We start from the raw sequence: 13,198 nt of genomic DNA, 5'->3' as shown, positions 1-13,198 counted from the left end.
TAACACAAAAATCTATTAAATAAATTGAATATTTGCTCAGGCATTGCCTTGGGAAGCCTTTTCAACTAATTTGAAGGGAACTAACAAACGTAAGCATTACGATTGGGGTGGACCAATAATATTTTTACCAACTTTCTTGAAATTGGTGTGAATATTACGTATACGAGACGTTGGCTACATTTAATTCATATGCTTACAGTTCGTTGACCATGTAAAACGGACCAACTGCTGCGATGGGAATGGGGCGTTTATTTGATTGGCTCCCCATGCCTTCATTTACTGTGTTTATCAATTTAAGACTAATCGAGAATGTTTTACTGTAGACGGTTACCCATAAGTAGAACGAAAACCAATTGAATAATGAATTAACTACCAACTGGCAATGTCATTTATTAGCACAAGCTACACTTGATACAAATTGTTTTAACCAAATTAATTAAATAATTTGAGTAGTAGTTTCTTTAATTTGTATAAATGTAAAACCAAACAAATACAGATAATCGAAATATTTCATCTGTGCCTTACTATTGGATGGAATTTAGTATTTTTTTAGTAAAGTTTAAACGAATTGATCGATCGTTTCGACTGAGGCTAAACAAAAATATTTATTTTACATAAAATTTGAAATAGAAAGAGTAAAGCGTATGAAAAAATGAAAAATATTTGGGATGTGCAAGTAGAAAGTAAAGAATTCATTTCCACATCAAATTTGGTTGCATAATATACACTTTTTTTTTTGAAGGGCAACTTTACGTATACGCAATAAACCTTTTACAGCCACTAAAACTCTAGCAAAGAATGTAAAAAAATATTTATGTATACATATACAGTAAATAATGCATATAACTTTTAACTCAACTTAGGGAACATAGCATCCGTATTTTATACATTGAAAGTCCGCTCTAATGGGCACATCCTTGTATATATACATATGTACGTATGTAGTGTATAAATATGTAGAGGAACATTTCCTTACTGCATGGAATTGCTGAGCACACAAAAGTGGGTAAGCGAAAATGCCATAAAACGAAATAAGCCTAACCGAAAAGTCAATGAATGGTATTTCATTTTGTTCGATTGTTCGGCGCACACACACACACACACACCCGCACACACATGGTCTGAGTTCGTCAATAAACCTATACCTGCTCCTCGCATATAAATACACCCACTCAACCATCCACTAACCCAACCACCCACACACAAATACATACACCTGGTATTTATATTATTTATGAGTGTGTACTTTAACTAAACAGAAAATTCAATTGTTATTTCTCTTGCCTCATGCCGTTTACTGTACCTTTTGGAACTCTTCCCCGTTTTGGCTTGGGTTTTCCTTCAATTTTTCTAACCAATACCCTCACGCTCTAAATGTGGGCGACTTCATTTATTTATAACTGAATAAAATCAAAGTCGAACGTGTTTATGCAACAAATGAAGTACTTTAGATTCAATTATTTATTTGTCAACAGGATTCATAATGGTTGATTTTGTTGGTTTGTCTGTTTGCCTTTCACTGGAATTTCAAAAGAGAAAAAACTATAAATATCTGTTTAATAAATGTAATACTCAAAATGAAGAGGCAGTGGGAAGTAAATCAGCTTTTGTTGTTCTGTTTAGGTCAAACCACAGACTTAAGAGTTGTAAGATTGTAAAGAGTTGATCAGTGTCTGGCATTTGACAGCTTCTGGACTGGACTGGATTGAATTGGACTGGCCAGAATAAAGCAGTAAATACTTGGTTACAAATGAATACTCACTTCGTCGACTTAACAATATATGTATATACATATGTATGTATTTTCTTGGTTTGTGGGGGAAGGGAAATCAATACTTTGGCAATCAGTTTTTGTTCATGGCTTACAAATGTAATCAACACGTGGAGTGGAACATTGACTAGGCCAAATCCCTGCATTCCGTCTACATGACCTTGCAATCCTTGTTCAAGAATAAGAAGAAGACTAATCGAAATCAAAACCCAAAACCCTGAAACCCAAAAAACCCAAACTCTTAACAAAGACAACTTCAACTTAGTTTGGACCAAATCCTTTGAGAAATTAGCTGCCTGACTGGTTGAAACTGGATTTTCTCTACTATTTCTATTGGTTTTTACCCACTTAACACTAGCACAAATTGGCTCTGTCTGTGTGTGTGTGTGTGTGTGTCTGTGTGTGTCTCTGTCTGTGATTTAATGACCTAATCAGTAGGTGAAAGTGAGTTTGGGGGCATATTGAAAATATTGTACAATTTGTAGGGAATTTGTATTATGCCGTCCATTGAAAAACACCGCACGCACAATTATAAGACTTGCGTCAAAGTAAAAAAAAAGAAAGGAAAAGAAAAGAAAAGCAAAATTCTTCTTCCTGCAAACAAACACAAAAATCAATCGCCATTGACGTCAATACAGAAAGAGCATACATAGTCGGGTGACATTTTTTAAAATACTTCACAATTTTTCTTCAAGCTAAATTGCTGTAAATGGCATGCGGTTGGTCAAAGGAAAAACTCCTATTTGTTCCCTCTATTTGATGATATTTGTTGGTCGAGGCACAGTAAATTGCATTTGCCAGACTCTGTGGTCTGCTGGCAAAACGTTTTACGAAAGTTAAAGGAACGTCGAATTGAGTCAACAAGCAAATGCAATTAACTAAAGGCGACTAAATAAACTAAAAATGCGCTTTTCAATTCATTTTTCATAGTCGTCGCCTTTTCTTCTTTATTCACTTTGAATGCAAGAAATTAGCGCTAAGAGATGCAATGAGATTGTGCCCGTTGCTCAATCAGGGCAATTTGCAGTCAGTCTGTTGACTGACTCAATTATACCATAGCAGATGGCCAAAGCCAACAAGCACACACATACATAGAGACACAAATCATAGCAAAAGTCACTGGAACACTGTTTTGGCATTGATTAAGCCATTCACTTATTAAAGCTCTCTCAGAGACGTCCAATGAAAAGTCAACACCTGTTGTTGGGTTTCGATTCGCGCTTGTTATGGTTGAACTTTAATTCTCACTTGAGTCTCCCCTCTTTGAACGCAATGTCGTCGATGTTCCCCCTAATTCAATTATCGGCAAGAGGAGCACGCTCCTTAGACAGAGACACGAGCAAGTCACTCCCCCACCAGTCACCAGCCAGACAGACAGCAGAACTTGAGTCGTAGAAGCTGAAGTTGGTCCTCATCTGTAATATAAACATTTGCCTAAACTTTACAATGAAATTATCTGAGCTTGTCATGCCACGGCAGGTACCAGTAAATATTTTGCTTATTTTATAGAACACCAACAAAAAAAAATGTCTTATAATTTTCTGTTTTGCATTACACAATGTAATTTTATGCGTATTTTTTCTTCTCGTGGTCAGAAAGTGATTGATTAAGGATACAGCAGTCACAAATTCATAAGAATTGTATTTGAATATATTACAAATGTTTTAAAAAATGTTATTCCAATAGCTTGAGCTATTTATATTGAATATTTTCAAAAGTGGTTCATATAAATCGCGAATCCAAAATGATGTCCTTTAAAATTATACAATTTTCTCTTGTTTTAAGTCAAGGCTACGTAAGCCATACGCAGTGTGGTACAGCTACTAAGTGGATTAACTCTGGAACACCATTAGTCGCTGCAATCCATCGTCAGCTTTCCTCTCGAGACATTCTCTGAAAATCTGTCGCATTTAATTAAAGTATGTGCGTGTGTTCGTGTGTGTGTGTGTGTGTGTGTGTGTGGGTTTTTTTTGCATAAAACGTTGCAAGATAAAACGCCTTGACAGTCAAGAGCTTGACATTTTGTTTCTTCTGATTTTTTTGTTTCAAGTGAGCTTAAATATTTTAAAGTGCGCTAAATTTTAAATTTCGTCAATATGCCATATACTGACAGCTGTTGGTCTACTAATCTCCATCCCTTTCACTCAGACTCTTGTGCTCTTTGTCTCCTTTTTTCATTTTTTTGTTATTGTCGCTATGTGTGGAGTGTGGTACATAATTTAATTTACCAACATAATACGCTGAGCATTAACAAAGTAATTACGGGGCATTATGGCAACCGCATTGACAGAGCCAGCCCGTTCGCCATGTTGCCATGGCAGTCACTACTACCGGAGGAGGAGACCATTGTTGTTGTTGTTATTGTTGTTGCCAGTTGTGATACTCACAACATAACCAGATATCAGTGTGCAAAAAACCATTTCACTAATTAACGAAAAAACTTTTTTTCTGCCTTCTCTCGACTTTAAAACTAATGCCATCACACCCCTCCTCCTATCTACAAAATGAAAAATCCAATTGGCTGAGTAAGAAAAATTACATTCACAACATACAAAAACCAAAAAGCTGGACAACAAAAATCCTAATGAAGCCATTTGAAAGCATTCCCAAATGGTTAGTCATTAATCAATATAAATTGAAGGGAAACCCACAAAGGCACATGGCAAATAATGAGTAAAAATATCGCAACAAATTGTAATTTGACTAAAGTTATTTAAATTTCAAAATATATTTGACAAAATATAGAAAACTTTTTCAAAATTTAACTCTTTAGTCAATAGGGAGTTGAAAATAGAATAGAAGTAGAAAACATTACTGAACAATTGTCAAGTTTTTTATAGCCAATCCCTCTTGAAATGGTAAGAGCTAATAATTTTCATTTAGACGTGAGTTAATTGTGTAAAACCAAGTTGTACAAGGGTAATTAGTCTCGCAATTTGTTCACTTAATTATTATGTTTATAGGCAACTGCAAAAGCAGCTTGCAGCTTAGTCATTTGGTTTAAGTTTAACAACTTATTTAGAAATATCAATTTCCTAGTATTCTGAATGGGCCATGCTGAAAATTGTCTATAAAGTCTGAAACTTCTTACTAGGAAATTGACTTGTTAGGCGCCATGAGTACAAGGAACAAACTAACAGATGGCAATACTTGCAAAGAGATGAAATTATCATTTATTACAGATTTGTTGAACTCGAAGAACATTGAAAGTAAAACTGGCTTTTAAAGTCTGGTATTGATTCTAACCCTTTAGCCTTCTTATATCATATGTCTGCAAAAATTAACTTTGTTTCAGTCAGTGAACAAATTCAATTTCAAGTGAAATTCCATGACAAAAGTAAATATTTTACAGCATTTTCCACAATTTTCTCTCTCCTATGTGACCCTTCGACAGTGTTAAACCTCTCTCAGTGATTTAATTAGCCTCCATCAACTTGACTTTTGACTGGTTGAATTTTAAATAAATCCTTCGCTGTTCTTTATTTATTTATTTTTTCGTTTATCTGTTGAGAACAATGGAAACAGTGAAAAGACCAACAAGGTTTATATATTTAAATAAAACAATAAGAACAAAAAAAACAAGTAAGTCTGCCACAATATCAAGAAGCGAGTAAAAAAAACGCAGTGTTCCAAGAAGGAAGAGCAAATATGCAAAATTAAGCCAAAAGAAAGAAATTTTCTAAAATGTCATCGTGTTGAAATGGGGGAAGGGAGGGGGAAGGCACAGGAAGCGGCAATAAGCGGAATGAAATGAATTAAAATGCGAAATGAATAAGTAAGGATTTCGAGGGTAGACAGATGTAGATCCGAGTCTGGATGTTGTCAGTAGCGACTTTTGATTGTTGCAAATAACACGACTTCCCATGCCATTTTGAATTTTTTTGGCGCCTCGCAAATCCTACATACATACGTACATTGTATGGCCCAAAGGAAAGTGACAGTTAAATATTTTCTGGCCTAAGGGTAATTTTTCAGAAGAATGCCAAACAATACCCACACACACACACACACTCAATTAAGCAAACCACGAATTGCGTATACGCAACGTAGAACTCCCAAAGCGATTCCCACACATTAAGGCCCACACATACGTACACGCACACACACACACACACACACACGCAAATGGAAAAGCAAAATTTGAGTGCACTTTTGTACGAAATTAAAATGCCACCTGAATTGCATTGCCCCGTAAATGTCGCTTTGACAGGAGCAGAAGAAGGTGAAACCTGAGCAAATATTTGCTTAATACCACACACTGTATAAAGTGGAACAAAAGGTTAGAAAAATACGCAAAAAGTGTTCAATCTGCATTTAGGTGGGCGAATGCTTTGACACGCGCTCGCCAACAACATGTGGGCGTGATTCATGCGCAGTGGTCGCCAGTTGATAGCCGACTGACGACAAGCAACAATGAAAACTGAAACATGAGCAGGACCTGAAAGCAGTATTCAAAAGTCAACAGGACATTTTCCAGGAATGTGGTGGCAATTGGAACACTTGGAATGGCACTTGCATAATCCACGAAATCTGTTTACAAAAGTCGAATATTTGTGGCCAAGACATAAGACTTGATAAACCCAAGAAACTGGAAATCAAAAACTCATGACAATCATTGAAAATTTACAAAACTCAAGACTCAAGACTCTAGACTTCAACCAGCGAAGGTCAAAACACGAGCGCTTGACACTTTAAGCGGCTTCTTCACAAACTTGGAGTTCTGACCAAAAATCACCTGTTGATTCTGCCTAACAAGGCGTTGTCGTGTGCCTTAATTAAAGCTTTTAAGCCAAGGACCAGTCAAGTTTTCTTGGCTTTTGAACAAAACTTTCAGTTCGGCCTGTTGTGGCCAAGTCAGGATGTATATATAAAGACAGATATAGAGGTAGGTGAAACAAATTAATCCACTCAGCTAAAATTTGTCAAAGTCGAACTGAGATAAGAAACAAACTTATTTCATTCGTTGTGACAGGGCAGTAAGATGGGGCAAACTTGCATGCGAAGAAATAAATAAGAAAACGCAATGCAAAGCAAAGAAAAATGTTAGAAATCGGCAAACTAAACAACTAAAGATTGCTTAATCAAGCAGCTAACTTTAAATATACAGACACCTGACCGACATTTTCCCAAGTTAATTAAATACTTTTGCTGGCTTAAGCCACAGAAAGGATTGGAAAATACATTTACTCGATAAGATGGAACCGTTAGCTAAAAAGTGGACAAATGATTAAATAGAATCTTGATTTCATTGCCAATTTTCCAAATAAAAAAACCAAACTAGTGCAAAGATAAAAGTTTAATTTTGTTAAGTTAGGGAGGCAATTAAGATTTAATATGAGGATTGGTAGGTAAGTAAGATAGTTCATCGAAATGGCATACCAGACAAAAAAAGGAGGCGACTAAATTCTTCTTTGATGAAAAGACATTAAGTTTAAACTAAATGTGGACTGAAGGACTAAAGTAGAAACGATTCCCAATAGGAACAGTTTTTCTACCTAGAAAAAGTTGAATTCTCTAATGCCATTTAAAACTTTTCTATAATTTGGGTTTGGATTGTAGGTACCTATGCAAATTTTAAAACTTGCTCGAGTTCCGAACTTAATTTTATTTTATTTTCCATGAATTTTGCTGTTTGTATTTTCCATACCACAATTGTATTTTGTTAATGAAGCTATGTACACACATTTGTATGAATGTTGATTGAAATTATATTGAGCGATAAACAAAATGAATAATAAAATGTAATTTATATCAGTTTTTCTTGTACAAGTCAAATGTAAGTATGCATATGGTATCTCATTAATTTATAAGTATTGATTTCAAACAAAATGAAATATAACACGCGCTAGTCTGTCTGACAAAAACCTGACGCCATCAGTTCGTGCCATTTTCGTATTAAATTATGCAAGAAAGTCAACCAAAGAGACAGAGAGAGAGAGTGAGTGAGAGAAAAATAAAATAATACAAACAGCGATAGGCATATTTGGCAACCGACCGACTGACTGACTGACTGGCCGGCCGCATACACAGAGATATGTACATACCTAACTGCCTACTTATTTATTATCTAATAATAATGTATGAATGAATGTACACTGTGCAGTCTCTAATAGACAGACAGGACAGACGTGGGACCCGTATGACATTCTCAAATTGTACACGGAAAACCTTTTTACTTGCCTAGTCATATGTATTTGCGTAGCCAGTTTTGCTAGTTGTTCTTCTTTCTGGTTATTTAGCAGCGAAAGTGAAAAACAAGCGGATGTCTTGCTCATGCAAAAATCAAATAAAAACTTCCCAACAAGCCTTTCGACAGGGCTTATTACAAGGCTTAAACGCACTAAGATTCTGGATGCTGACATGGCATCGTTGTCGTTGTTGTCGTCGGCGTTGTTGTCGTGGTTGTCGCTGTCATTGTCGTTGCCATTGTTGGCACTAATGACACTTTTATAACTTTTTATAGATTTTTCACACTTAATGCGAACTCTTGGGCCATTTATCGTAGTGAAAGCGACAACAATCCTTTCTCGCTCTGCGCCCTTGTGTATGTATTTTTATTTCTTCTTCTATCTATTTACAGGGGGAACCTAGGCGACGTAACGCTTATTTCGTCTTTTCTATCGCTCGTTTCCTTTCTGTTTTTTTTTTTTCTTCTCAAAACTTATTTACGAGAATGTGCGGAAAGATGCTGCCGTATTTCTACAGCCTCAATGCCATTATGTTACAGACATATGAGAGAGATTGGGGGTGGCAGTGTGTGTGTGGTTGTTCCTAGTGTTTGTCTTGGGGACTTATACGCCGCGTATACGCAATATGTATGCCGCATACGAAAAAGAACGTCCATAGGCAACATCCCGCAATATCATTTTGCAACAAATTTCAAATGCTAGACATGAGCAACTTTTAAACTTATTCCCATACGCACACTCTCACACACGCACATGCACACACATAGACACAATCTATCCCCCTCCATTCGTTGGCTAAATTTAGGGGGAGGCTTAAATGAACAAAATCAAAAGTAATCATGTTGCTATTTACCCAACGCACATGGATAATCTTTTAGTTTACCCTTGGATCGTTTAGTTTGATTTGACGAGACCCAAAAACGTTTAACGAATACAACTTTACCTTACTTTAATGTCACATTTATCTTTTATTTTTTCAAGGAAATTTGCTCAAGTTAAATGCGTCTCTTGCAGTGAAATGTCTGACTCTCGGTAACACAAAATAAGAAACTCTAGATAATGTTTATATATAATTAATGTTTATACATAATTAATGAATATAATTCTTAGACAAAGAGATATTCAGACCCAATATTTATTCTAATCATTCTTGATTAGAATAAATATTGGGTCTGAAATATCTCTTTGTCTAAGAATTATATTCATTAATTATTAGAAGTTTTATAAAACGTTCCCAAATCTTTATATAAATATCTTTCTTAGTTCGATTAGTCCGATGAGAACGAATGCTATCGGCCGTCGGTCAACATCAGCTGTCTATATACATATATACATATCTATGTAGGTAATGCTGCAGATATACTTGGGTATATAAATGTATATGAACTTCCTATGTAGCAATGTGTATGTCTTTTGTAGATGTTTTGCTTTTGTTTGAATTACAAGTTGCACTGCCGCTACTGCTCCTGCTTGCCTTGATGACAATGACAGGTCCTGCGACTTTAACAGAAGCTTTTGCTATCGCATATCCGAGGCCGAGTATAGTTGCTCGTTAGTTGAAAAAACACACAGCTCGCTATATATGTACTTATAAGTACATACTTGTACATATTTACTTGATCCGGCTGATGGCAACTTTGACATTTGATGCTTTACACAAACAACAGAAACTTCATACAAATCCAATTCATTTAATTAATTTTAAATGCACTTTTCCAACCACAAAAAAAAAACCGATTGCCAATGATTAAGCAATATTAATTAAAACAATGAAGACTTTATAAACAAATGTTGATTCCATTAAAAAGCTATACATTTCATTGGTTTGTTAACAATACCATTCAGCAGATATATTGAATTCAATTCAAATTTAGTTTTTAAAGTATTACTTCTAAAATTAAATGCTTGCAATGAATCCATCAACTCCAATTTACAGTTTTATGGACTCTTAGGATAAATCAGTCACAGAATTATGTAAATTGTAAATATTTTTGTTCAACAAAGAGTTCCAAACTACCCAAATTTTTAATTAAAGTTGGAATGTGGGGCTAGACACATCATCAGTAAAGTAAAACCAAATAATTCTTGTTTCCTTGCAAAGAGATTGGATTTCGCTGCATTTACCTGCCAGCAGGTAAACAAAATTCAAATTCCGCACAGTGAGTGCCTTCTTTCAAATTATTTCAGTTCGTCCCGTAACTTTTGTCATTAGAGCAAGCCAAGAATTTGTTTTTGGTTTTTTTTTTTTTTTTAATTTTAAGCATTTTGTTTTTTGTTTGTTTGTAAGTTTTGACAGGTTGATTTATAAATCCATCGCAAAACTGAACCAGTGCACTTAATTCCTGCTGCTTGCCCACTGGTTCCTTAATAAATTGAAAATACCTTCAAGTTTTGCCCAAAACCCCAAATGCATAAATCACGCGAATACCCCCAAATAAAAAATAAAAAAGAAACCTTGCCATTTAGGTGGGAAATGAAAATTCAATTTCATCCCCCACGTTGAGCTTTCCCTTTCACTCGCAGCACAGAACTTTCAAGTCTCAGCTGACTCAGTGGCCCAGCAACTGCAGTTAGCGCCAAAAACCTTAAGTACATATCAGCATGGCATAATTTATATTTAACTATAGCAAACAGCCAAACAATTCTAACAACCAGGCATTAGGGTGGTCCTTAACTGTAGAAAATAGTATAAAGAATTTCAAGAACAGGTCGACTGTATGTTTGATATGTATGAAATCCATCTATACCTAGTCTATTAATACCAAAAGCAACAACGTTTCACTATTAGTCCTCAGAAGTAGTCCTGATCAATGTGTGGCAATCGCTTATATGTATTTCCTGTTTTGGTTTCCATGCTTTGAAGATGTCGATATAGACAATATCTAGCTTATCCTTGATATGATTTTCCTTTTCACGTTTTGATTTTGGGGCCACTCTAATATTATTATGAGAGCTATTAAGTAAGTATTTGGAATTCCCCTAATGGAGCAAGTGTTATCAGGTGCAAGCAAATGTGCAATGAACTTATATCATTATTTTTAAAAATTACTCTCTCTCAGATTTCACATTTCACAGCAAGGCCAAATGAGAAGCAAAACTATTTGAACTTTCATTTCGAAACACAGTCATCTGTGTATTGCTCAGTGAGGAGATGTAATGAAGTCATCAGTGGTGGTCTGGGGAGGGGGATAAGGACACGCACATAACCCGCGGCAACATCTAACTTGATTACGCATACCCTTCGTTTTCCTTTTGCGGATGATTAATGCGCCATAAAATGAGATTTTCCAGGGTGCGCGTTCGAGGAACATTTACACGCAAATGTTTTGGTCTACGTATCAAAATATTTTGTACATTGTGCATACATTTATGTACTACATATTTTTATGGCATTTTTATGGCAACACGTAAAACACAAATTGAGTCAAACTCAACCCAGGATGTGCCCGGAACATATACAAACATACATACATCCGATACAGAGAATTCTACAATTGCGTGTGGCAATTACAAGCAATTAAAATGTTAAATGCAACACATAAAATACATGAAATGGGTTTTTAAACGTTACAACAAGATTTCAATAGCAAATTAAATCAGATTATGATATCAAAAAACGAATCTAACCACTTGCCTTTTAAATTCACTCCTTCTAGCAACCTCAGTCTCTTTTAGAGGAGTTTTCCCAGTGGAGTTTTCATTTGAAATGGAATTAGCCGTCAGTTGGTTTATCTTGTGCAATGGTCGAACATTTCTTTCAATCACGTAGACAATGAAGGACATCCGTGCAGTTATTTTTGCTGAATGCTCGTACGTCATGCACTCCTTAACATTTTCTTGACCATCAGCATGATGGGTTATTGTCAATTTTAATGCACTAGAGCTGCTTCAATGCATACAATAACAAAGCTGATAAGAGTGCATTTTAAGTCCATCGGGATTTCCTTTAATATAAATGAGGTTCCTTACTGTAGAACAGACTTCGTACATCTTTTAATCTAGAGAAATAAAAAAGAAAAGAAATTTTAATAAAAGATGAAAAACCAATTACTTCTCAAATGCTGGAGTGTAGTTAGTTTCTAAGAATTGATTTCGTAACTCTCTAGGATGTATAGCCAGCTAAATTCATTATCTGATTTCCATTTTGGGCGTTATTTTATCCAGATCATGCAACGTAATGCTGAAAGCTGTTAAAACAGGACATTTTTACGTGTGCATAAGAGAGACTTGTATTCCTGCTTATGGTGAGTAGTATCTCAGTTAGTTTCTTTCCTTGAAATGAATATAGAATATATTGAACTAGTTCCTATAGTCGGGCGACACCTAAGGGTGCTAGGGATTTCGTACCAAGCTCAATTATGTCTCAGAAATAAGCCTTGGATGTCTACTGAAAATTCAATAGTTCAATAATAAAGAAAATTTGAATAATTGCCTATTTTTTAAGTTGGGGAATCTAAAGCTAGTTCTTAATACAGTAACACATAATTTACTAATAGCTGTAAGAAGTAGAACTGATTTCACGTCAGGTTCCTCCATACTGGTCATTACTCGTTCAGTGTTTTTCGAAAATAAGCAACTCGATGTACTTGGATAATCCATCTTTAAGTTATAGACAAATATGTTTAATTAAACAGTTTGCTTATTATATGTATGTGTATTAGTTACCTTAATAAACGAACTCTGTTCCTTCAATTCAATAGGGAAAATCTCATGCGAATCTCCTGATGTTGTATTGTTTAATTTCAAAGATTAATAGCCACGTTGTTTTTTATTTTATATGCTTGCTACATTATTAATATTCTTTGGATCATTTATTTATTGTACACATTTTAAACAACTTCAATTTAACATATCTTTTTGTGGTGCAACTTCGTTAAATACAATAAACGATAAGTATCGGACGTACTAATTATCGATATACTGAAGTCGATATATTTAGACCACCAGTATATCGCTGACAAACTGATAAATTTACATAATATACTCTACCTATACGAAAATATGGTAGTTATTCACATGCCGTTTGTAACAAATATGTTTAGGTATTGTTTTTTATGTAAACTGTTACCTAATTAAAACTGTTCACCATAATTCAAAATCCAATTACATGGAAGTCTAAAGATACAAATACATATGTGAGATACAGGAAGGGTAAGAGAGACTGGCGCACTTTAAGTAAAGAGCTGCAGCCAGTATTTTTTGAGTTGTGCGCAGGTCATCCGCGTACGGTCACACTGTC

Source organism: Drosophila tropicalis, unplaced genomic scaffold (genome assembly GCF_018151085.1).
Source record: "Drosophila tropicalis isolate 14030-0801.00 unplaced genomic scaffold, ASM1815108v1 contig_878, whole genome shotgun sequence".
Classification (NCBI taxonomy): Eukaryota; Metazoa; Arthropoda; class Insecta; order Diptera; family Drosophilidae; genus Drosophila; species Drosophila tropicalis.
Note: the sequence above shows the minus strand (reverse complement) of the source record.